This window comes from Ranitomeya imitator, chromosome 4 (genome assembly GCF_032444005.1).
Source record: "Ranitomeya imitator isolate aRanImi1 chromosome 4, aRanImi1.pri, whole genome shotgun sequence".
Taxonomy (NCBI): Eukaryota; Metazoa; Chordata; class Amphibia; order Anura; family Dendrobatidae; genus Ranitomeya; species Ranitomeya imitator.
In genome coordinates, this window is record NC_091285.1 from 333810010 (window position 1) to 333831646 (window position 21637).

Genomic DNA, 21637 nt, shown 5'->3' on the forward strand with positions numbered 1-21637 from the left:
GTGATTTTTTCAGGTAGATTTTGGAACCCAAATCAAGCAAAAAAATTAATAGGCTTTCTATGGCCCACAATTGGAGAGAGAGAGATGGCACACCCAGGAGTCAAGACTGGCACACAAGCAGAAAGGGCAATATTAATCTCCCACTGATTTGTTTTTGTTTGTTTTTTCAGGGAGACTTTAGAAAAAAAAAATACAAAAAAAATGATTTTTTTCAGGAATAATTTAGAAACCAAATAAAATAAAATGATTTTTTCAGGGAGAATTTAGAAAACAAATAAAACAAAAAATAGGCTTTCTAGGGCCCACTGAGTGAGAGAGGACGCACACAGGAGTCAGGAGTGGCACACAAGCCCAGAGGCCAATATTTATCTCCCACTGATTGATTTAGTGATTTTTTCAGGTAGATTTTGGAACCCAAATCAAGCAAAAAAATTAATAGGCTTTCTATGGCCCACAATTGGAGAGAGAGAGATGGCACACCCAGGAGTCAAGACTGGCACACAAGCAGAAAGGGCAATATTAATCTCCCACTGATTTGTTTTTGTTTGTTTTTTCAGGGAGACTTTAGAAAAAAAAAATACAAAAAAAATGATTTTTTTCAGGAATAATTTAGAAACCAAATAAAATAAAATGATTTTTTCAGGGAGAATTTAGAAAACAAATAAAACAAAAAATAGGCTTTCTAGGGCCCACTGAGTGAGAGAGGACGCACACAGGAGTCAGGAGTGGCACACAAGCCCAGAGGCCAATATTTATCTCCCACTGATTGATTTAGTGATTTTTTCAGGTAGATTTTGGAACCCAAATCAAGCAAAAAAATTAATAGGCTTTCTATGGCCCACAATTGGAGAGAGAGAGATGGCACACCCAGGAGTCAAGACTGGCACACAAGCAGAAAGGGCAATATTAATCTCCCACTGATTTGATTTTTTTTTTTTTTCAGGGAGACGTTAGAAAAAAAAAATACAAAAAAAATGATTTTTTTCAGGAATAATTTAGAAACCAAATAAAATAAAATGATTTTTTCAGGGAGAATTTAGAAAACAAATAAAACAAAAAATAGGCTTTCTAGGGCCCACTGAGTGAGAGAGGACGCACACAGGAGTCAGGAGTGGCACACAAGCCCAGAGGCCAATATTTATCTCCCACTGATTGATTTATTGATTTTTACAGGTAGAATTTAGAACCCAAATCAACCAAAAAAATAAATAGGCTTTCTATGGCCCACTATTTGTGAGAGAGATGGCACGCTCAGGTCTGGCACACAAGCCCAGAGGCCAATATTAATCTCCCACTTTTTTTTTTTTTTTCCAGGGAAAATTTATAAACCCAATAAAAAAAATAATAAATAGGCTTTCTATGGCCCACTATCTGAGAGAGAGAGATGGCACGCTTAGGACTGGCACACAAGCCCAAAGGCCAATATTAATCTCCCACTGATTGATTTATTGATTTTTTCAGGTAGATTTTGGAACCCAAATAAAGCAAAAAAATAAATAGGCTTTCTATGGCCCACTGAGAGATGGCACACACAGGAGTAAGGAGTGGCACACAAGCCCTGAGGCCAATATTTTTCTCCCACTGATTGATGTAGTGATTTTTTCAGGTAGATTTTAGAACCCAAATCAAGCAAAAAAATAAATAGGCTTTCTATGGCCCACTGAGTGAGAGATGACACAGACAGGGATGGCACTCTAGCAGAAATGCCAATCTTAATCTCCCACAAAAAAAAAAAAAAAAAGGAACTGTCCTTCAATTACTATCTCCCTGCAGTAATCTCAGCCAGGTATGGCAGGCAGCAATAAGGAGTGGACTGATGCACAAATTAATCCCTTCATGACCCAGCCTATTTTGACCTTAAAGACCTTGCCGTTTTTTGCAATTCTGACCAGTGTCCCTTTATGAGGTAATAACTCAGGAACGCTTCAACGGATCCTAGCGGTTCTGAGATTGTTTTTTCGTGACATATTGGGCTTCATGTTAGTGGTAAATTTAGGTCAATAAATTCTGCGTTTATTTGTGATAAAAACGGAAATTTGGCGAAAATTTTGAAAATTTCGCAATTTTCACATTTTGAATTTTTATTCTGTTAAACCAGAGAGATATGTGACACAAAATAGTTAATAAATAACATTTCCCACATGTTTACTTTACATCAGCACAATTTTGGAAACAAAATTTTTTTTTGTTAGGAAGTTATAAGGGTTAAAATTTGACCAGCGATTTGTCATTTTTACAACGAAATTTACAAAACCATTTTTTTTAGGGACCACCTCACATTTGAAGTCAGTTTGAGGGGTCTATATGGCTGAAAATACCCAAAAGTGACACCATTCTAAAAACTGCACCCCTCAAGGTACTCAAAACCACATTCAAGAAGTTTATTAACCCTTCAGGTGCTTCACAGCAGCAGAAGCAACATGGAAGGAAAAAATGAACATTTAACTTTTTAGTCACAAAAATTATCTTTTAGCAACAATTTTTTTATTTTTCCAATGGTAAAAGGAGAAACTGAACCACGAAAGTTGTTGTCCAATTTGTCCTGAGTACGCTGATACCTCATATGTGGGGGTAAACCACTGTTTGGGCGCACGGCAGGGCTTGGAAGGGAAGGAGCGCCATTTGACTTTTTGAATCAAAAATTGGCTCCACTCTTTAGCGGACACCATGTCACGTTTGGAGAGCCCCCGTGTGCCTAAAAATTGGAGCTCCCCCACAAGTGACCCCATTTTGGAAACTAGACGCCCCAAGGAACTTATCTAGATGCATAGTGAGCACTTTGAACCCCCAGGTGCTTCACAAATTAATCCGTAAAAATGAAAAAGTACTTTTTTTTCACAAAAAAATTCTTTTAGCCTCAATTTTTTCATTTTCACATGGGCAACAGGATAAAATGGATCCTAAAATGTGTTGGGCAATTTCTCCTGAGTACACCAATACCTCACATGTGGGGGTAAACCACTGTTTGGGCACATGGTAAGGCTCGGAAGGGAAGGAGCGCCATTTGACTTTTTGAATGAAAAATTATTTCCATCGTTAGCGGACACCATGTCGCGTTTGGAGAGCTCCTGTGTGCCTAAACATTGGCGCTCCCCCACAAGTGACCCCATTTTGGAAACTAGACCCCCCAAGGAACTTATTTAGATGCCTAGTGAGCACTTTAAACCCTCAGGTGCTTCACAAATTGATCTGTAAAAATGAAAAAGTACTTTTTTTTCACAAAAAAATTCTTTTCGCCTCAATTTTTTCATTTTCACATGGGCAGTAGGGTAAAATGGATCATAAAATTTGTTGGGCAATTTCTTCCGAGTACGTCGATACCTCATATGTGGGGGTAAACAACTGTTTGGGCACTCGGCAGGGCTCGGAAGGGAAGGCGCGCCATTTGACTTTTTGAATTGAAAATTAGCTCCAATTGTTAGCGGACACCATGTCGCGTTTGGAGAGCCCCTGTGTGCCTAAACATTGGAGCTCCCCCACAAGTGACCACATTTTGGAAACTAGACCCCCCAAGGAACTTATCTAGATGCATATTGAGCACTTTAAACCCCCAGGTGCTTCACAGAAGTTTATAACGCAGAGCCATGAAAATAAAAAATAATTTTTCTTTCCTCAAAAATGATTTTTTAGCCTGGAATTTCCTATTTTGCCAAGGATAATAGGAGAAATTGGACCCCAAATATTGTTGTCCTGTTTGTCCTGAGTACGCAGATACCCAATATGTGGGGGTAAACCACTGTTTGGGCGCACGGCAGGGCTCGGAAGGGATGGCACGCCATTTGGCTTTTTAAATGGAAAATTAGCTCCAATCATTAGCGGACACCATGTCACGTTTGGAGAGCCCCTGTGTGCCTAAACATTGGAGATCCCCCAGAAATGACACCATTTTGGAAACTAGACCCCCAAAGGAACTAATCTAGATTTGTGGTGAGGACTTTGAACCCCCAAGTGCTTCACAGAAGTTTATAACGCAGAGCCATGAAAAAAAAAAAAAAATTATTTTCTCAAAAATGATCTTTTAGCCTGCAATTTTTTATTTTCCCAAGGGTAACAGGAGAAATTTGACCCCAAAAGTTGTTGTCCAGTTTCTCCTGAGTACGCTGATACCCCATATGTGGGGGTAAACCACTGTTTGGGCACATGCCGAGGCTCGGAAGTGAAGTAGTGACGTTTTGAAATGCAGACTTTGATGGAATGCTCTGTGGGCGTCACGTTGCGTTTGAAGAGCCCCTGATGTGGCTAAACAGTAGAAACCCCCCACAAGTGACAGCATTTTGGAAACTAGACCCCGAAAGGAACTTATCTAGATGTGTGGTGAGCACTTTGAACCCCCAAGCGCTTCATAGAAGTTTATAATGCAGAGCCGTGAAAATAATAAATACGTTTTCTTTCCTCAAAAATAATTATTTAGCCCAGAATTTTTTAATTTTCCCAAGGGTAACAGGAGAAATTTGACCCCAATATTTGTTGTCCAGTTTCTCCTGAGTATGGTGATACCCCATATGTGGGGGTAAACTACTGTTTGGGCACATGCCGGGGCTTGGAATTGAAGTAGTGACGTTTTGAAATGCAGACTTTGATGGAATGCTCTGCGGGCGTCACGTTGCGTTTGCAGAGCCCCTGATGTGCCTAAACAGTAGAAACCCCCCACAAGTGACACCATTTTGGAAACTAGACCCCGAAAGGAACTTATCTAGATGTGTGGTGAGCACTTTGAACCCCCAAGTGCTTCATAGAAGTTTATAATGCAGAGCCGTGAAAATAATAAATACGTTTTCTTTCCTCAAAAATAATTATTTAGCCCAGAATTTTTTATTTTCCCAAGGGTTACAGGAGAAATTGGACCCCAAAAGTTGTTGTCCAGTTTCTCCTGAGTACGCTGATACCCCATGAGTGGGGGTAAACCACTGTTTGGGCACACGTCGGGGCTCAGAAGGGAAGTAGTGACTTTTGAAATGCAGACTTTGATGGAATGGTCTGCGGGTGTCACGTTGCGTTTGCAGAGCCCCTGGTGTGCCTAAACAGTAGAAACCCCCACAAGTGACCCCATTTTAGAAATTAGACCCCCCAAGGAACTTATCTAGATATGTGGTGAGCACTTTGAACCCCCAAGTGCTTCACAGACGTTTACAACGCAGAGCCGTGAAAATAAAAAATCATTTTTCTTTCCTCAAAAATTATGTTTTAGCAAGCATTTTTTTTGATTCACAAGGGTAACAGGAGAAATTGGACCCCAGTAATTGTTGCGCAGTTTGTCCTGACTATGCTGGTACCCCATATGTGGGGGTAAACCACTGTTTGGGCACACGTCAGGGCTCGGAAGTGAGGGAGCACCATTTGACTTTTTGAATACGAGATTGGCTGGAATCAATGGTGGCGCCATGTTGCGTTTGGAGACCCCTGATGTGCCTAAACAGTGGTAACCCCTCAATTCTACCTCCAACACTAACCCCAACACACCCCTAACCCTAATCCCAACTGTAGCCATAACCCTAAACACAACCCTAACCGCAACACACCCCTAACCACAACCCTAACCCCAACACACCCCTAACCATAACCACAACCCTAATTCCAACCCTAACCCTAAGGCTATGTGCCCACGTTGCGGATTCGTGTGAGATATTTTCGCACCATTTTTGAAAAATCCACGGGTAAAAGGCACTGCGTTTTACCTGCGGATTTTCCGCGGATTTCCAGTGTTTTTTGTGCGGATTTCACCTGCGGATTCCTATTGAGGAACAGGTGTAAAACGCTGCGGAATCCGCACAAAGAATTGACATGCTGCGGAAAATACAACGCAGCGTTTCCGCGCGGTATTTTCCGCACCATGGGCACAGCGGATTTGGTTTCCATATGTTTACATGGTACTGTAAACCTGATTGAACACTGCTGCGGATCCGCAGCCAAATCCGCACCGTGTGCACATAGCCTAATTCTAAAGGTATGTGCACACGATGCGGAAAACGCTGCGGATCCGCAGCAGTTTCCCATGAGTTTACAGTTCAATGTAAACCTACGGGAAACAAAAATCGCTGTGCCCATGCTGCGGAAAAACTGCACGGAAACGCAGCGGTTTACATTCCGCAGCATGTCACTTCTTTGTGCGGATTCCGCAGCGGTTTTACAACTGCTCCAATAGAAAATCGCAGTTGTAAAACCGCAGTGAAATGCGCAGAAAAACCGCGGTAAATCCGTCATAAATCCGCAGCGGTTTAGCACTGCGGATTTATCAAATCCGCAGCGGAAAAATCCGCAGAGGACCAGAATACGTGTGCACATACCGAAACCCTAACCCTAGCCCTAACCCTACCCCTAACCCTAACCCTACCCCTACCCCTAACCCTAACCCTAGCCCTAGCCCTAACCCTAGCCCTAACCCTACCCCTAACCCTAACCCTACCCCTAACCCTAACCCTAACCCTATTCTAACATTAGTGGAAAAAAAAAATTTCTTTATTTTTTTATTGTCCCTACCTATGGGGGTGACAAAGGGGGGGGGTCATTTATTATTTTTTTTATTTTGATCACTGAGATAGATTATATCTCAGTGATCAAAATGCACTTTGGAACGAATCTGCCGGCCGGCAGATTCGGCGGGCGCACTGCGCATGCGCCCGCCATTTTGGAAGATGGCGGCGCCCAGGGAGAAGACGGACGGGACCCCGGCTGGATCGGTAAGTATGATGGGGTGGGGGGGGACCACGGGGGGGGGGATCGGAGCACGGGGGGGGAATCGGAGTGCGGGAGGGGTGGAACGGAGCACGGGGGGCGTGGAACGGAGCACGGGGGGGCTGGAATGGAGCACGGGGGGGTGGAACGGAGCACCGGGGGGGGGTGGATCGGAGTGCGGGGGGGTGATTGGAGCACGGGGGGGTGATTGGAGCACGGGGGGAGCGGACAAGAGCACGGGGGGGAGCGGAGCACTGGACGGAGGGGAGCCGGAGCAGTGTACCGGCCAGATCGGAGGGCTGGGGGGGGCGATCGGAGGGGTGGGGTGGGGGCACACTAGTATTTCCAGCCATGGCCGATGATATTTCAGCATCGGCCATGGCTGGATTGTAATATTTCACCCGTTATAATGGGTGAAATATTACAAATCGCTCTGATTGGCAGTTTCACTTTCAACAGCCAATCAGAGCGATCGTAGCCACGAGGGGGTGAAGCCACCCCCCTGGGCTAAACTACCACTCCCCCTGTCCCTGCAGATCGGGTGAAATGGGAGTTAACCCTTTCACCCGATCTGCAGGGACGCGATCTTTCCATGACGCCGCATAGGCGTCATGGGTCGGAATGGCACCGACTTTCATGACGCCTACGTGGCGTCAAAGGTCGGGAAGGGGTTAAATAAAAAGTGTGGACAAACAAACAAGATAGCTGTGCAGAAAGGAAGGAACAAGAGGATTTGTGCTTTGAAAAAAGCAGTTGGTTTGCACAGCGGCGTACACACAGCAATGCAGCTATCAGGGAGCCTTCTAGGGCAGCCCAATGAGCTACAGCGCTGAGGGGAAAAAAAAAAAATGTAGCTTCCACTGTCCCTGCACACCGAAGGTGGTGTTGGGCAGTGGAAATCGCTACAGCACAAGCGGTTTGGTGGTTAATGGACCCTGCCTAACGCTATCCCTGCTTCTGACGAAGCGGCAGCAACCTCTCCCTAGGCTCAGATCAGCAGCAGTAACATGGCGGTCGGCGGGAACGCCCCTTTATAGCCCCTGTGACGCCGCGGACAGCAAGCCAATCACTGCAATGCCCTTCTCTAAGATGGTGGGGACCAGGACCTATGTCATCACGCTGCCCACACTCTGCGTTTACCTTCATTGGCTGAGAAATGGCGCTTTTCGCGTCATTGAAACGCGACTTTGGCGCGAAAGTCGCGTACCGCATGGCCGACCCCGCACAGGGGTCGGATCGGGTTTCATGAAACCCGACTTTGTCAAAAGTCGGCGACTTTTGAAAATGTTCGACCCGTTTCGCTCAACCCTAGTGGTACCTCCTAGTCTCAGAATGGACAGCAAAGCTGTCAATCTAAGAACCTTCAGCTCAGCACGCTCATCGCAAGATTGGACAGCTGTGCTGTCAATCAAAACACTGACAACTCAGCATGAGCAAAAAGCTGGCAACTTGTATAAGATATCACAGAGTAAATAAATCATATCTTATTATAATCATTTACATATATATAATAGCAAGAACCATAAAGAATGGTTTACACCAAATTAGAATGAATCATATAAAAAGACTGTGTAGCTAAACCACATTATCTAAAAATCTAAAATAAACTTTGTTAAATAGATCATAAAAAGTACATACAAAAATAACCACAAATTGGTGTCACATTTCAGAATTGGTTAAATAAATATGTAGTTTGACATTTTTGATGAGGAAAAATCACAAAACTGAAATAATCCAATGGGAAAGTATATTAGACCAATATTGTATAGATAATAAAGTGCAATAATATTCAATAACCACTATGGTCTATAACCTATATGTAACCCCAATCAAGGTATAACAATCAGAGCAAACAATACCAAATGTATTAGATGGTAAATGACATGATTGTATTACCCATGCTGGGGTGTGACACAAGGAACCCAGTTTAGAGAGGACAGCAAATCAGTCATGCACTGAGGGGAGGAATCGTGATTGGAACTTTATAAGACATAGTCAAGCATTCTGATCTCTTCTGCAACTATACCAAAACAGATTTACAGAGATATACAGAGCCTTACTTAGACTATTTCTGTATCTAACATGCAAGGCTTATTTTGGTCTACAGGACAAATTCTATAAGGGTATGTTCACACGTTCAGGATTTCCATCCTTTTTTTTTCAGGACAGTTTTTTTAAAAAACTGCAGCTCTTGGCAGAAAACGCAGGTCCTTTTTTTGGTCCTTTTTTTGTCCTTTTTTGATGCGTTTTTTGATGCGTTTTTTTATCCTTTTTTTATGCAGTTTTCTATGCAGAGACTGTGTGTTTCCTAGGAAGCTTTTTAGGGCTAAAATGGCTGAAAATACCCTAACCCTAACCCTACCCCTAACCCTACCCCTAACCCTACCCCTAACCCTAACCCTAACCCTAACCCTACCCCTAACCCTAACCCTACCCCTAACCCTACCCCTAACCCTAACCCTACCCCTAACCCTACCCCTACCCCTATTCTAACCTTAGTGAAAAAAAAAAAATTCTTAATTTTTTTATTGTCCCTACCAATGGGGGTGACAAAGTGGGGGGGTGTCATTTACTATTTTTTTATTTTGATCACTTAGATAGGTTATATCTCAGTGATCAAAATGCACTTTGGAGCGAATCTGCCGGCCGGCAGATTCGGCGGGCGCACTGCGCATGCGCCCGCCATTTTGCAAGATGGCGGCGCCCAGGGAGAAGACAGCCGGACGGACACCGGGACGCCGGGTAAGTATAAGGGGGGGAGATTAGGGCACGGGGGGGCATCGGAGCACTGGGGGGGGCATCGGAGCACGGGGGGGGAATCGGAGCACGGGGGGGCGGGATCGGAGCACGGGGGGGCAGCCACACTCCGCCCACGCACTTCCGCCCGCTCCCCCGCACTTCCTGCTGCAGCGGTTCTGCACATCAAATCGCAGTAAAACCCGCAGATATATTTTTGATCTGTGGGTTTTACTGCGATTTTGACCTCACAATGGAGGTCTATGGGTGCAGAACCGCTGCGGTTCAGGAAAAAGAAGTGACATGCTCCTTCTTTTTTGCCGCAGCTATTCTGCGCGGCTTTTTAAACGAAATTACGGACCATGTGCACAGCAGTGACTGTTTTCCATAGGGTTACATTGTTATGTACCCTGCATGGAAAACTGCTGCGGAACCGCAGCGGCAATACCGCTGCGGTTCCGCAGTAAAAAACGCACTGTGTGAACATGGCCTAAAGGTTAGTCTCACCAATCAACATTGAGACCTATTCCTTTCGTCTACATTTGGATAATTAATGGCAGCACTAAATATCCACTCTTTAGATTTTTTGCCTACTGGGAAAATAAAACCATTGACCAAAGAGGTGTATGCCTGACAAATAATATGTTATACTCTATTGTTCCAAGTGAGAACCTGCAAAGATACTGTGATCTGCTATTGTGTAAGATGCACTCTGCAGACATGATTTTATGTGCCTATACAGGCAGGTACTACTGTACCTTTTTTACCCATTCTGACACCACTTAGACTTCCCATGAAACAAAATCTCAATGGTTTATACATGGCCACTGCTGTTGTCATCTTCCTGTCTTCATTGCTTCCAATTATATCAAGACATCCATTGAGAGTGTTAAAAAAAATAGTCATTTAAATTACTCTTCTGCTAGCTACTGCTTCACAATGAACTGAACAGGAAGATACGAGTGTTTGTCGTCACAAACTATGGCCACTTGTCCATTCACTTAGGCTGTGCTGATGTCTAATTATAGATACCAAGACAATGTTAGACTACTGTCTTATTACCATTCTGGAGAAGTGGTAGTTTGAAAGTCACAGTGACATCTATCACCACAGCTGTCGCTGAAATTTTGCTTCCTGCCTTTAATCCCATTAAAAAGTATGTCAAGGCTGTATATTGCTTTTTTGTTTTTAGCCTTGACTTTACATTTAAATTAACTGACCCACTATTACAGGTCCCAGATTAGTAAAAGTAATAAATAACTTAAATAATAATAATTCAGACAAAAAATGAAAGTCATAATATATAACAAACAAATCATGAAAAGTGGTCCTTTATCCTTCTAATAATGGTGACATTTACAAGTGTACAAAGATTTAAGTGGATTAAGGGCATTACTTACTAAGATTGCTTTAGGTGTAAACATATGGTGGCTTTTAAGCCTTTGGATAATATAGATTGAATTTAGCAGGACAAGAATGCTACCAGAGGATGTACAACTTTTTCCTCCTGCTTTAGAAATCCAGCAGATCAGGACTAGCTCTTTGGTGACAACTCTACCAAAGCCCTTGATTTTGAGTAACAGTATCAATTTGGAGCTTTGATTTTCCTTCTGCCTGTCATTTTATGGTTTTCTTTTAAGGGATCTCAACATAAAAAAAATCTATATTGGAAACTTCTTATTAAAAAAAAAAAGAGAACTCCATATACTTGTGTGAACAAGTAAGCAAAGCAACCATACACCTCCTGTTCTCGAATTCCCTCTGTTGGTGGTCACCAATCTCCTTTTCTCCTCTTCTAATAACGTCAACTTTTCATGGCAGTTAGCTGTCCCAAATTTTGTCAGGCTGCCAGTTTGTTTAACCCCTTAGTGACCGAGCCAATTTGGTACTTAATGACCGAGCCAATTTTTGCAATTCTGACCACTGTCACTTTATGAGGTTATAACTCCGGAACGCTTCAACGGATCCCGCTGATTGTGAGATTGTTTTTTCGTGACATATTGTACTTCATGTTATTGGTAACATTTCTTCGATATTACTTGCGATTATTTATGAAAAAAATGGAAATATGGCGAAAATTTTTAAAATTTCGCAATTTTCAAACTTTTTATTTTTATGCCCTTAAATCAGAGAGATATGTCAATGTGAAAAATAGTTAATAAATAACATTTCTCACATGTCTACTTTACATCAGCACAATTTTGGAAACAAATTTTTTTTTCTTAGGGAGTTATAAGGGTTAAAAGTTGACCAGCAATTTCTCATTTTTACAAAACCTTATTTTTTTTTAGGGACCACATCACATTTGAAGTCATTTTGAGGGGTCTATATGATAGAAAATAACCAAGTGTGACACCATTCTAAAAACTACACCCCTCAAGGTTCTCAAAACCACATTCAAGAAGTTTATTAACCCTTTACGTGCTTCACAGGAACTGAAACAATGTGGAAGGAAAAAATGAACATGTAACTTTTTTTTGCAAACATTTTAATTCGGAACCATTTTCTTTATTTTCACAAGTGTAAAAACAGAAATGTAACCATAAATTTTGTTATGCAATTTCTCCTGAATACGCCAATACCCCATATGTGGGGGTCAACCACTGTTTGGGCGCACCGCAGAACTTGGAAGTGAAGGAGCGCCGTTTGACTTTTTCAATGCAGAATTGGCTGGAATTGAGATCGGACGCCATGTCACGTTTAGAGAGCCCCTTGATGTGCCTAAACAGTGGAAACCCCCCACAAGTGACACCATTTTGGAAAATAGACCCCTTTAGGAACTTATCTAGATGTGTGGTGAGCACTTTGAACCCCCAAGAGCTTCACAGAAGTTTATAACGTAGAGCCGTGAAAATAAAAAATTGCATTTGTTTACACAAAAATGATCTTTCTGCCCACAAATAATTCTTACTTTCACAAGGGTAACAGGAGAAATTAGACCACAAAAGTTGTTGTGCGATTTCTCCTGAATACGTTGATACCCCATATGTGAGGATAAACCACTGTTTGGGCGCACCGCAGAGCTTGGAAGTGAAGGAGCGCCGTTTTACTTTTTCAATGTAGAATTGGCAGGAATTGAGATTGGACGCCATGTCGCGTTTGGAGAGCCCCTGATGTGCCTAAACAGTGGAAACCCCCCACAAGTGACACCATTTTGGAAACTAGACCCCTTAAGGAACTTATCTAGATGTGTGGTGAGCACTTTGAACCCCCATGTGCTTCACAGAAATTTATAACGTTGAGCCGTGAAAATAAAAAATCACATTTTTTCTACAAGAATGATCTTTTTGCCCCCAAATTTTTATTTTCACAAGGCTAACAGGAGAAATTAGACCACAAATGTTGTAGTGCAATTTCTCCTGAGTATGTTGATACCCAATATGTGGGGGTAAATCACTGTTTGGGCGCACCGCAGAGCTTGGAAGAGGAGAGCCGTTTTACTTTTTCAATGTAGAATTGTCTGGAATTGAGATCGGACGCCATGTCGCGTTTGGAGAGCCCCTGATGTGCCTAAACAGTGGAAACCCCCCACAAGTGACACCATTTTGGAAACTAGACACCCAATGGAACTTATCTAGATGTGTGGTGAGAACTTTGAATGCCCAAGTGCTTCACAGAAGTTTAGAATGCAGAGTCGTGAAAATAAAAAAAAATTTTTCCACAAAAAAGATATTGTAGCCCCCAAGTTTTTATTTTCACAAGGGTAACAAGAGAAATCGGACCGCAAAAGTTGTTGTCCAATTTGTCCTGAGTATGGTGGTACCCCATATGTGGGGGTAAACCACTGTTTGGGCGCACGGCAAAGCTCGGAAGGAAGGAGCGCCGTTTTGGAATGCAGACTTTGATAGAATGGTCTGCGGGCGTTATGTTGCGTTTGCAGAGCCCCTGATGTACCTAAACAGAAGAAACCCTCCACAAGTGACCCCATTTTGGAAACTAGACCCCCCAATGAACTTATCTAGATGGGTGGTGAGAACTTTGAATGCCCAAGTGCTTCACAGAAGTTTAGAATGCAGAGTCGTGAAAATAAAACATATTTTTTTTCCACAAAAAAGATATTGTAGCCCCCAAGTTTTTATTTTCACAAGGGTAACAGGAGAAATTGGACCGCAATAGTTGTTGTCCAATTTATCCTGAGTACACTGATGTACCATATGTGGGGGTAAACCACTGTTTGGGCGCACGGCAGAGCTCGGAAGGAAGGAGCGCCGTTTTGGAATGCAGACTTTGATAGAATGGTCTGCGGGCATTATGTTGCGTTTGCAGAGCCCCTGATGTACCTAAACAGAAGAAACCCTCCACAAGTGACCCCATTTTGGAAACTAGACCCCCCAATGAACTTATCTAGATGGGTGGTGAGAACTTTGAATGCCCAAGTGCTTCACAGAAGTTTAGAATGCAGAGTCGTGAAAATAAAAAATATTTTTTTTCCACAAAAAAGATATTGTAGCCCCCAAGTTTTTATTTTCACAAGGGTAACAGGAGAAATTGGACCGCAATAGTTGTTGTCCAATTTATCCTGAGTACACTGATGTACCATATGTGGGGGTAAACCACTGTTTGGGCGCACGGCAGAGCTCGGAAGGAAGGAGCGCCGTTTTGGAATGCAGACTTTGATAGAATGGTCTGCGGGCATTATGTTGCGTTTGCAGAGCCCCTGATGTACCTAAACAGAAGAAACCCTCCACAAGTGACCCCATTTTGGAAACTAGACCCCCCAATGAACTTATCTAGATGGGTGGTGAGAACTTTGAATGCCCAAGTGCTTCACAGAAGTTTAGAATGCAGAGTCGTGAAAATAAAAAATATTTTTTTTCCACAAAAAAGATATTGTAGCCCCCAAGTTTTTATTTTCACAAGGGTAACAGGAGAAATTGGACCGCAATAGTTGTTGTCCAATTTATCCTGAGTACACTGATGTACCATATGTGGGGGTAAACCACTGTTTGGACGCACGGCAGAGCTCGGAAGGGAAGGAGCGCCGTTTTGGAATGCAGACTTAGATAGAATGGTCTGTGGGCGTTATGTTGCGTTTGCAGAGCCCCTGATGTACCTAAACAGTAATAACCCCCCACAAGTGACCCCGTTTTGGAAACTAGACCCCCCAAGGAACTTATCTAAATGTATGGTGAGAACTTTGAATGCCCAAGTGCTTCACAGAAGTTTAGAATGCAGAGTCGTGAAAATAAAAATTTTTTTTCTTCCACAAAAAAGATTTTGTAGCCCAAGTTTTTATTTTCACAAGGGTAACAGGAGAAATTGGACACCAAAAGTTGTTGTCCAATTTATCCCGAGTACGCTGATGCCCCATATGTGGGGGTAACCCACTGTTTGGGCGCACGTCAGAGCTCAGAAGGGAGGGAGCACCATTTGACTTTTTGAGCGCAAAATTGACTGTCGTGTTTGGAGACCCCCTGAAGTACCTAAACAGTGGAAACCCCCCAATTCTAGCTCCAACCCTAACCCCAACACACCCCTAACCCTAATCCCAACCCGATCCATAATGCTAATCACCAACTCTAACGATAATCACAACCCTTACCCCAAAACAACCCTAATGTCAACCCTAACCATAACCCTAATCAAAACCCTAAATCCAACACACCCCTAATCCTAATCTCAACCCTAACCTCAAGCCTAACCCTAATCCCAATACACCCCTAATCACAACCCTAACCTTAACCCTAATCCCAAACCTAACCCTAATCCCAAGCGTAACCCTAATGCCAACCCCAACCCTAATCCAAACCCTAATCCCAACTCTAACCCTAACTTTAGCCCCAATCCTAGCCCTAACTTTAGCCCCAACCCTAACCCTAGCCCTAAGGCTACTTTCACACTTGCATCGTTTGGCATCCGTCGCAATCCATCGTTTTGGACAAAAAACGGATCCTGCAAATGTGTCCGCAGGATGCGTTTTTTGCCCATAGACTTGTATTGCCGACGGATCGTGACGGATGGCCACACGTCGCGTCCGTCGTGCACTGGATCAGTTGTGTTTTGGCGGACCATTGGCACAAAAAACGTTCAATGTAACGTTTTTTTGTACGTCGCGTCTGCCATTTCTGACCGCGCATGCGTGGCCGTAACTCCGCCCCCTCCTCCCCAAGACATAGATTGGGCAGCGGATGCGTTGAAAAACTACATCCGCTGCCCACGTTGTGCACAATTTTCACAACGTGCGTCGGTATGTCGGGCCGACGCATTGCGACGGCCCCGTACCGATGTAAGTGTGAAAGAAGCCTAAACCTAAATTTAGCCCCAACCCTAACCCTAAATTTAGCCCCAACCCTAACCCTAAATTTAGCCCCAACTCTAACCCTAAATTTAGCCCCAACCCTAACCCTAAATTTAGCCCGAACCCTAACCCTAGCCCTAACCCTAGCCCTAAGTCTAGCCCTAACCCTAACCCTAACCCGAGCCCTTAACCCTAACCCTAGCCCTAACCCTAACCCTAGCCCTAACCCTAGCCCTAGCCCTAACCCTAGCCCTAACCCTAGCTCTAACCCTAGCCCTAACCCTAACCCTATCCCTAGCCCTAACCCTAACCCTAGCCCTAACCCTAGCTCTAACCCTAGCCCTAACCCTAACCCTAGCTCTAACCCTAGCCCTAACCCTAGCCCTAACCCTAGCTCTAACCCTAACCCTAGCCCTAACCCTAACCCTCATTTTAGCCCCAACTGCTCTTCTCCTGCCGGCCGACAGATGGCAATGGATGGCGGGCGCACTGCGCATGCACCCGCCATTTTCTTTTCCCCGGCAGCCAGGAGGAACAGCAGGAGGACCCAGGGACACCGGTGAGTATGATAGGGTCCCCGAGTCCCCCTATTTCTCTGTCCTCTGATGTGCGATCACATCAGAGGACAGAGAATTACACTTTGCTTTTTTTTTTTTTTTGCGGTCGCCGGTAAACAGTTAATTACCGGCGATCGCAAAACAGGGGTCGGTAAAACCGACCCCGATCATGCTCTTTGGGGTCTCGGCTACCCCAGGCAGCCGAGACCCCAAAGATTCTCCCGGGGCCGGCCGGCGGGCGCACTGCGCATGCGCCCGCCATTTTGAAGATGGCGGCGGCCATCGGGAGCCACGAGGAGCACCGGGGGAGACAGGTGAGTATTGGGGGGCTACCTGGGACCCCATTTCTCTGTCCTCCGATGTGCGATCACATCAGAGGACAGAGAAATTTTTTTTTTGGCGATCGCCGGTAAACGGTTAATTACCGGCGATCGCAAATGCGGGGTCGGTAAAAAAAACCCCGAATCATGTTCTCTGGGGTCTCGGCTACCCCCGGCAGCCGAGACCCCGGAGAAAATCCGACTCTGGGGGGCGCTATTTACTTTTTCCACAGCGCCGTTAATTAACGGCGCTGTGGTTTAAGTACCCTTAGCCGCCGCCGTTAAAAGGCGTATCGGCGGTCGTTAAGGGGTTAAAGAGGAGCTGTCACTTGCCATAATTATTTCTTATAGGTGGTCTAAATGCTGCTGTTCTCCTGAATCTGGCACTGTTTTTTTTTTTGTTCCTACACCAATCTGTTTATTGTGTCCTCTTTTTTTTGTTCCCTGAATCTAAATCTTGTCTTTTTAACCAAAGGAGCAAGATCCCCAAAAAGACACCTATAAAGAGGAATCAAGGATCATGACTTCTTGGGTAACAAAACTGAAAGGAAGAGGGTGCTGCATCTCAGAAATGAAGAGGCACACGACCACAAAACCAGTAATGCCGGATTCAAAATAACAGCAGCATTTAGACAATAAAAAAATTACATACAGTATTTATGGCAGGTGACAGGCCATCGTTAAAGGGAACTCAGGAATAACCTCTATATCAAAAAATCAAGGTGCATGCTTGCTCCTGATGCTAGGTTGACCTAGTAACTGGTGTCACTGATGCTGGACCTGACCTTGGTCTTGTTCCTCAAATAAGTCCATTCTGCCTTGCATGACTAAAGGTGAAGGGGGGTTGAGACTACATAGACTGCAGACCTCAGTCTAGCCTCTGCCACACTGTTGTGACTGGAAATTGCTCTTCTGATATGATACATATTACTGGTAATCCTTGTATTGGCGTTCAATGGTTTATTAGATACGTGCTTCATATCTAAGCCTTGTTCTACATAAAGTACATCTTTTTGATGACAATTGTATTCCCTAATAGAAATGGCAAGATAGTGTGTCATGCCAGACTGCAAAAATTGTTCTGGAATAATTTAAAGGGAAGGTACCGCGTTTGTAGATCATTAATTAATCAATGTAATGTAGCATAACATGCTGTTATAACCCAGATTTGAATGCATGTAAAACAGATTTCATGTGTTATATGAGTTTAAAGAATGCACTGGGGGCTGACATCTTGGTTTTGCAGCAGTAGTACGTCACTATCAGTGTCAGATTACGGCACCCCATGGACATAGGAGATAATAGACCGGCTCGGACCCTATGGCTATATTCACACTTTGCGGATTTTGCTGCGGATCCGCAGCGGATTTGACCGCTGCGGATCCGCAGCAGTTTCCCATGAGTTTACATTTCAATGTAAACCTATGGGAATCAAAAAACGCTGTACACATGCTGCAGAAAAATCCGCGCGGAAACGCTGCGGATTACATTCCGCAGCATGTCACTTCTTTTCTGCGGATTTTCACCTGCTCCAATAGAAAACTGCAGATGAAAATCCGCAGAAGAAAACGCAGTAAAAACCGCGATAAATCCGCAGTAAAAACCGCAACGGGTTTTCACTGCGGATTTTGGAATTCTGCTGCGGAAAAATCCGCAGTGGAATCCGCAAAGTGTGAACATAGCCTCACTGTAACATTGCAGCAGCATTAGCAGTGAGCTGGGCACGCCTCTGGGGGCTGCACAACTCACTGCTGTAGGTGTGACTAGCTGCCATTTTATTAGAGCCCTGTGCTATCTGCCGAGCTCCACTTGCTCTCTATCACAGGAGAGAAGAAGCCCTCACTGCTCCTCTGTACTGCAGGCATTGCAGGTTCTGGGCAGACATCCTCCGCTCTCACACTCTGCCGTGTGCTTCCCTCTGCTCTGTCTCCGCCTCCCAACTTGCACAGAGTCCCAGTGATCTCCGGTAAACTGCACTCTCCCCCTGTGTCGCTCTCCCTCTCTGTGCGGCATGGGGGGGTCTCTGTGCGGCGTGGGGGGGGTCTCTGTGCGGCGTGGGGGGGGTCTCTGTGCGGCGTGGGGGGGTCTCTGTGCGGCGTGGGGGGGTCACTGTGCGGCGTGGGGGGGGTCTCTGTGCGGCGTGGGGGGGTCTCTGGGCGGCATGGGGGGGTCTCTGTGCGGCGTGGGGGGGTCTCTGTGCGGCGTGGGGGGGTCTCTGTGCGGCGTGGGGGGGTCTCTGTGCAACGTGGGGAGGTCTCTGTGCGGCGTGGGGGGGTCTCTGTGCGGCGTGGGGGGGTCTCTGGGCGGCGTGGGGGGTCTCTGGGCGGCGTGGGGGATCTCTGGGCGGCGTGGGGGGATCTCTGGGCGGCGTGGGGGGGTCTCTGTGCGGCGTCGGGGGATCTCTGTTCGGCGTGGGGAGGTCTCTGCGGCGTGGGGGGGGGTCTCTGCGGCGTCAGGGGGTCTCTGTGCGGCGTGGGGAGGTCTCTGTGCGGCGTGGGGGATCTCTGCGGCGTGGGGAGGTCTCTCTGCGGCGTCGGGGGGTCTCTGCAGCGTGGGGAGGTCTCTGTGCGGCGTGGGGGGTTCTCTGTGCGGCGTGGGTGGTCTCTGCGGCGTGGGGGAGTCTCTGCGGCGTGGGGGGATCTCTGTGCGGCGTGGGGGATCTCTGGGCGGCGTGGGGGGGTCTCTGTGCGGCGTCGGGGGATCTCTGTTCAGCGTGGGGAGGTCTCTGCGGCGTTGGGGGGTCTCTGCGGCGTGGGGGGGATCTCTGCGGCGTGGGGAGGTCTCTCTGCGGCGTCGGGGGGTCTCTGCAGCGTGGGGAGGTCTCTGTGCGGCGTGGGGGGTTCTCTGCGGCGTGGGTGGTCTCTGTGGCGTGGGGGAGTCTCTGCGGCGTGGGGGGATCTCTGTGCGGCGTGGGGGATCTCTGGGCGGCGTGGGGGATCTCTGGGCGGCATGGGGGGGTCTCTGTGTGGCGTCGGGGGATCTCTGTGCGGCGTGGGGGGTCTCTGCGGCGTCGGGGGGTCTCTGTGCGGCGTGGGGGGGTCTCTGCGGCATCGGGGGGGTCTCTGTGCGGTGTGGGGGGATCTCTGTGCGGCGTGGGGAGGTCTCTGTGTGGCGTGGGGGGGTCTCTGCGGCGTCGGGGGGTCTCTGTGCGGCGTGGGGAGGGCTCTGTGCAGCGTGGGGGGGGGCTCTGTGCGGCGTGGGGAGGTCTCTGTGCGGCGTGGGGGGTCTCTGCGGCGTGGGGGAGTCTCTGCGGCGTGGGGGGATCTCTGTGCGGCGTGGGGGATCTCTGGGCGGCGTGGGGGATCTCTGGGCGGCGTGGGGGGGTCTCTGTGCGGCGTGGGGAGGTCTCTGCGGCGTCAGGGGGTCTCTGTGCGGCGTGGGGGGGTCTCTGTGCGGCGTCGGGGGGGTCTCTGTGCGGCGTGGGGGGATCTCTGTGCGGCGTGGGGAGGTCTCTGTGCGGCGTCGGGGGGTCTCTGTGCGGCGTGGGGGGGCTCTGTGCGGCGTGGGGGGGTCTCTGTGCGGCGTGGGGGGGTCTCTGTGCGGCGTGGGGGGGCCTCTGCGGCGTGGGGGGGTCTCTATGCGTGTATGCAAGCATCGTCCGATGGGACTACAAGTCCCATCAGACGATGCCTGCTACAATGACAGTGATTGACACATTAGCCAATTATGGGACAGTAATAGTCCCATCATCCGGCTAATGTGTTGAATGAAAAAAAAATACTACATACATACATGCCACATACATGCCACATACATGCTACATACAATACATTCATACAATACATACATATAGACATACAGTACATTAAACATAGATTTCATACTCACCATTACTTGTCACTTTATTCCCCGAAGCCAGTGTCATCTGTAAAAAAAATATTAAAAAAACAAACAACCAATATACTCCCTGTCCGCAGAAATCCACGAGTGTCCCACGACGATCTCCCGTGGGGAGCAGCAGCATCAGATAATGCGACTGCTCTCTAGGGGCTCCAGGAACACAATGACAGCAGGAAGGTATCCTTCCACCACTGTATTCCTCCGCCGCTGTAAAAAAAAAAAGTCATTGCTGTATGAGAAATTTTCCCAGGCAGCAATTGCCATAAAGTGAGACCTTGTCCTAAGGTAACCTCTCAGTGATGCACTGCTGGAGCAATTGTCTCCTGTCAGTGTGTCACTGAAGGTCTATAGAGCAGTAACATCACCCGATGTCACTGTTCTATAGGTGAGATCGTCGTGGGACACTCGATATTAATTGGACTACGGCGGATAGGTAGTATACGGTTTATTATTTTACGTTTTTTGCAGGCGCTGAAGTATGGTAAGTATGGTGAAATGAAGAATATTAAAATACTTTTTTCCTAATGTGTGCGTGTTTTTTTTAACCCTTTCTTACTATTGGATTAATAACGGATAGGCGTCTTATTGACGCCTCTCCGTTATTAACCCGGCTTAATGTCACCTTACAATAGCAAGGTGACATTAACCCTTCATTACCCCCATATCCCACCGCTACACGGGAGTGGGAAGAGAGGGGCTAAGTGCCGGAATTGGCACGCGTTTTTTTTTGTTTTTTTTAAATTCAACCCTCACAAAGGCCTCTTTCACACTTGCGTCGGTACGAGTCCGTCGCTATGCGTCGGGCCGACGTACCGACGCACGTTGTGAAATTTGTGCCCGACGTGGGCAGCGGATGCAGTTTTTCAACACATCCACTGCCCATTCTGAAGTCTAGAAGGAGGGGGCGGAGTTTTGGCAGCGCATGCGCGGTAGAAAATGGCGGACGCGCTGGACAAAAAAAGGTCACTTGAACGTTTTTTCGTGCCGACGGTCCGCCAAAACACGACGGATCCGTTGCACGACGGACGCGACCACGCGACGTGTGGCCATCCGTCACGATCTGTCAATAATACAAGTTTATGGGAAAAAAACGCATCCTGCGAGCACATTTGCAGAATCTGTTTTTTTCCCGCGGGATCCGTTTTTTCCCGCCGGATCCGTTTTTTTCCCGCAGGATCCATTTTTTCCCGCCGGATCCGTTAATTCCCGCCGGATCCGTTTTTTCCCGCCGGATCCGTTTTTTTCCACAATTTCCTTTTTTTTCTGCCAGATCA